The sequence below is a fragment of the Amia ocellicauda genome, chromosome 11, assembly GCF_036373705.1.
Source record: "Amia ocellicauda isolate fAmiCal2 chromosome 11, fAmiCal2.hap1, whole genome shotgun sequence".
Lineage (NCBI taxonomy): Eukaryota > Metazoa > Chordata > Actinopteri > Amiiformes > Amiidae > Amia > Amia ocellicauda.
Window position 1 is genome coordinate 8,054,727 of NC_089860.1, and position 6,000 is coordinate 8,060,726.

Sequence of the window (6,000 nt, forward strand, 5' to 3'; positions counted from 1 at the left end):
TACAGATCCATTAGCCACATGCAAGGTGAAACCTGTTGGCCATGTGTGTATGTGAGAGAGCCATGTTAAGAAAGGTATTCCAAGGGTACTTGACTGACATTGATACTGAGGGAGCCAAAAGGTTCATAAGATTGCGATCATTTCTCTGGACAAGATCCACGCAGCTGTTAAGGATAAGGACTGGAATGTTTCCTCTTCAGGGCAGCATGGAAGCTAAATATAACTACAATGAGCCATATTGATTAATGATGTCCCAGTGCAATATGAAATCTGTGATTGATGATTATCATACATTGATTTTAGAAATAAAAAAGATAATAAAGGAGATCATTAATATGAAAATAATTAAGCTAATTGTCATTCTAGACAGGGTGTGTGTGTGTGTGTGGCGGGGGGGGCTGGCAAAGAAGAAGGCTTTATGACAGTTTAGGGTTTATTTATTTTTAACTATTTCCAGGTAAAGCCAAAACAACTGCAAACGGAATTTCTTGTAAATGTTTCAATCTGCAAATCTAGACAGAGAAAACATACAGTACTGTGCAAAAGTCTTAGGCCACCTGAGAAAATTATGTTTAAAGGTATTTATCTGGGCAGTAAGTGTATATTTTCCCATACAAAACACTATATAGCATTAATACATTAAAAAGTAACAAGAATTTCATGTGTTTTCCAGAAGGTAATTGATATCTTGTTAGATGGCTAGAAGAACAAAGGTTTGGGTCCAAACCTCTCCTTTAGGCACCCCAGCCATTTCACGTATTTGTTCAATTTCACCACCAGCACACCCGATTTAACATAATGAGGTATTGATTAGCCGAACAAAGTAGTGATAGAAATGAAATACATGGAATGGCTGAGGTGTCTCGAGTAGAGGCTTGGGAACTAAACCTGTGTTCTTCTAGCTAACACAGTTTGTCAGCCATAAAATCATAGTTTTGTATCAACAAGGTAATTCTCAGCAAGCAAAAGCCCACCTAACTGGATTTTCAAGATGTGGTGTTCAAGCTGTCATAAAGAAATTTGAAAAAACTGGAAGCAGTGGAAGACCCAAAAAGCTGTCTTCATCTTAAAGGTCACTTCCTTGAGGGACAGAAGGAAATCCAGTGAAGTGCTTGCTCAGTATCTAGCAGAGTCATCTGGCACCAAAGTACATGCTTCGACCATGAGAAGACGTCTTATAAGAAATGGTCTTGTAGGGTGTGTTGCAGCTAAGAAACCATTCTTGCAGAAAGGCAAAAAGCGGAAGAGATTGTAGTTTGCAAAAGACCATAAAGCATGGAGTGAAAACCAGTCTAAGAAAGTCTTATGGAGCAATTAATCCAAATTTGAAATTTTTGGTTCACAAAGATGCCAGTATGTCAGAAGAAGTGTTGGCAAGAAATACATTGATGCCTGTCTGCAGTCTTCTGTGAAGCACGGTGGTGGCTCAGTAATGGTCACGGGGTGCATTTTAGCCAACAGGGTAAGGGATCCAGTCACACTGGATGGAATTATGAATTCTGAGAAATGTAAACAAATGTAAACAACTGATTGTCAAAAACTTTATTTATCAGCACTATAATGACCCAAAACACTCCGCAAACAGGATTAAGACCTACTTGGAGCAGGAGTCTGCAGATTGAACACTCACAGTGTTAGATAGGCCACCTCAAAGCCCTGACCTCAACATAATTGAAGCTGTGTGGCATCACTTGGGCAGGGAAAAGGACAACAAAAAAAGACAAAAGAAGAGTTATGGTAAATCCTGCAAGAAGCTTGGAGGGATTTACCACAGGACTATTGGAAAAACGATTACACAACAGTCTACCAAAGCAAATTGCTTCATTTTTGCATTCTAAGGAAGGACACACAAAATATTGACTTGTTGACTTTTAATTGTATTAATGTTTCTTTGTGTTAACAAATAAACACTTACTGCTCAGATAAATTGCTTTCATTAGAATGTTTCAGAGTGGCCTAAGACTTTTGCATAGTACTGTAGGTAGAGGCAAGATATATATTTATTTTTTCACTTAACCACAGTTTTAGTTTAATTTCGTTTTTTGACAGGACTTTATTTTGAGATGATAAAGTGGAGTGAATGTTTCAAGGGAGCAAAAAGCTTTGAAAGTTGTCCTGTATGTTCTGAGTTCTAATCAGATTATATATACAGTTAGGTCCATAAATATTTTCACAGTGACACAATTGTTAGGATTTGAAAGGAAACAATCAAGATGTGCTTTAAGTGTAGACTTTCATCTTTAATTTGAGGGTAGTTACATCCAAATTGGGTGAATGGTGTAGGAATCTGAGAGATAGCAAAAACATTAGGTGTGGCCAAATCAACTATTTGGTACATTCTTAAAACGAAAGAACGCACTGGTGAGCTCAGGAACACCGAAAGGCCCGGAAGACCACGGAAAACAAGTGTGGTGGATGATAGAAGAATTTGTTCCCTGGTGAAGAAAAACCCCTTCACAACAGTTGGCCAGATCAAGAACACCCTCCAGGAGGTAGGCGTATCTGTGTCAGTCAACAATCAAGAGAATACTTCACCAGAGTAAATACAGAGGGTTTACCACAAGATGTAAACAGGAAACAGGAAGACCAGATTAGAGTTTGACAAAAAACATCTAAAGAATCTTGTACAGTTCTGGAACAACATCCTATGGACAGATAAGACAAAGATCAGAATGATGGGAAGAGAAGAGTATGGAGAAGGGAAGGAACTGCTCATGATCCGAAGCATACCACCTCATCTGTGAAGCATGTTATGGCATGGGCATGTATGGCTGCCAGGGGAACTGGTTCCCTTGTATTTATTGATGATGCGACTGCTGACAAAAGCAGCAGGATGAATTCTGAAGTGTTTAGGGCTCTATTATCTGCTCAGATTCAGACAAATTCTTCAAAACTCATTGGACGGCGCTTCACAGTGCGGATGGACAATGACCCGAAGCATAGTGCGAAAGCAACCCAAGACTTTTTTAAGGCGAAGAAGTGGAATGTTCTGCAATGGCCAAGTCAATCACCTGACCTGAATCCAATTGAGCAGCATTTCACTTGCTGAAGACAAAACTGAATCCAAATGCCTCAAGAACCAGCAGGAACTAAAGACAGCTGCAGTACAGGCCTGGCAGAGCATCACCAGGGAAGAAACCGAGCATCTGCTGATGTGTATGGGTTCCAGACTTCAGGCAGTCATTGACTGCAAAGGATTTGCAACCAAATATTGAAACTCACAAATTAATTCACGATTATGTTAGTTTGTCCAAATACTTTTGAGCCCCTAACATTGGGGCGACCTCAAATAAAAATAGGTGTAATTCCTACACCGTTCACCCAATTTGGATGTAACTACCCTCAAATTATAACACATTTTGATTGTTTCCTTTCAAATCCATTGTGGTGGCATACAGAGCCAAAATGATGAAAATTGTGTCACTGTCCAAATATTTATGCACCTAACTGTATATATTTGTAAAGTTTGAATTTGAAATGATGGACGTAGGGAGGTGGAGGTGAGAGGGTTTTTGGGTGGGGGTCTTTTTCAGAGCTTTTGATTGAATTAGAGGGTGGATGAGAAACTGGAATCTGTATTATTTCCATATCAACAGGCAAGACATCAACAGGACAGAATCTCACAATGGCCTCTTGTTCCCTTGTTCCTCCCCATTTTACAGCTGTTCACACAAGGTGATTAAATATTTGTGTTCAAATGAAGCAGGCCTCCCCCCTTGTGCAGAGGAACTCCTCCTTAGGTGTGAAAGGGAGAGGTGTCAAGAAGACTTACCATGTGGAGTTCTTTTGTGTCATATCCACTTGGGGTCAATTATTTCCACTGCATTTTATGCACTTTAAATATATCCAGGAAATTATATTTAATTTAGTATAAGCTTTTCTTCTGCAGTTTAACCAATTTGAGTTTGATTCCAAATAAATTTACCAACTGATGAGCCCCAATATAGCCATGTTTATATAAGTCAAATTGTTTGAAAGTAAAACAAATTTTACAGACTGACTGGGGAGGGCAGTTACTTTGCCCTGAATTACTAATATTGTTTAAAAAAACACAGCAGACATTACTGAAAAATCTGTTCCCACAGTTTAATGGCAGTCTAAAATGTTTTTATTTTACATGGGGAAGGTGAATATTGGCCAAAAATATATATTTTGGGTGTATGGCTTTTAAATATATTAATCTCTCTGAACATACAATACCCTATAACTTATTGGTATGTATTTTTTTATATATATAAAAAGAGTATTTAACCATTCAAAGATTAAAGCAGTATCTAAAGTGTTATCCATTTCCTGCCATTGCAGGGATATGCAGGATCTTTTCCTGCCAATGCAATAATAAGTGCTCTGTTTCTTCCACCTTAAAAATGTGTTTCCTGCTGAAAAATATGCTTCCATAAGGTGTGGAATGATGATTCCTAGGGAAATATTTAACGTACTAGAGAAGGAATATAAAATAATTGTTTTATGTCACATTTTGGTAGGCTTCTACATACAAGGGGGGAACAGTTTATATAAAAGTGTTTACATAACTTGCAAAAGTAAACTATATTCTGTTCAGAGACACCAAGATATTTAAAGTGCAACCATTCAATATCAAATAATCAGGTAATACAAACACCCTCCCCACTTGTCTATCTTTCTCAGTAAAAGGAGAACAAACTGGAATGCCTCAGATAGCTTGTTTTTCAGTGTCTATAGTATTTTATTTAGAGAGGAGTCAGTCAAAGCTGTTTGGGCACAATCCACAATCCAGGAAGTCCAGAAACAACAATTCTGTGCTCAGTCTATACATAATTTAATTGTTTCCAAAGTTTTTGCATTTCAAGGTGTATATAGGCCTAGTCAAGCCAATCGTAAGTATAATTTATATTATTAAAAAAGTGGAACAAATGTGCATATGTACAGTAAGACTGAATTTATATATCTATATATCTTTTTATATATATATATATATATATATATATACATTCTATGACAGTGCAGACTAAAATATATTTTTGAAATGGATATTTTAATCTGAACAATTAAATGTGCTATTCCTGGAGTTGTTATCTTCTTGATTGTTTTATTTTTTATTTTTAACAGTTCAGGTTGGCAATCTAGTTATAAAATGTAGAAATTGTTAACATTCAGACAACAAATCGACAGTGTCCTCTAGTGGCAAATTCTGGAGTGCACAAGCCCAGTTGTCTGGCTTTGGCAGACGAAATGTGATCTCGATAAAGATATTTTATTTCATGTGTAATGAGTTTCTTTTCTTGAAATTAAACGAAAATACATGAGAAGATGATGATGATGATGATAATTATTATTCCTTGGCTGCTGCCTTTAACCAAGGCAACTCATGTTTGAAATATAATTGCTATATTAATTTATAAAGGTTGCACAATGTAGAGTGCTTTAACAAAAATGTAGAACGCAAGAGCATTGAATGAACTGAACATCGTATACAGTATACAGCAGCCTATGTGCAGGATTCTTATACAACATACCTGGATAGACAGGATGGAGTGAAGCATAGGTACCAAATTTACATATGATGCAAATTGCAAATACAGCTCCAGTGAACCCGAACCACTCAACAGCACATACAGCTTAGGTATTTATGACGTTCAAATATTGTTCTCTATAAATCACTTACATTCACAAAGCTGGTATAGCCATATGGGGTATTAAAACATTATTAAGGAGGATTCTCACGCTATGTTTAGTATTTCCAACAACCTGCACAAAAATAAAACCGTGTTTATGTTTAGCAGAGTTCAAATAATATTGTTAGCAGAAGTGAAGCTTTGTAGCTATTTGCACCAGCTCTGTCACTCTTTTTTTATTTGCAAACACAAAGAAGACAATAACAACACAGATCACACGCAGAGGAAGAATACAAACAACTAACACAAAAGCATGTATATCTGTGTAAAGTTGGACTCCCCCGACAGCGTGGGCACGTCCCTGTTTGTTTATAATCTCGTTTTCGGGGATTTCGATTCTCGCGAG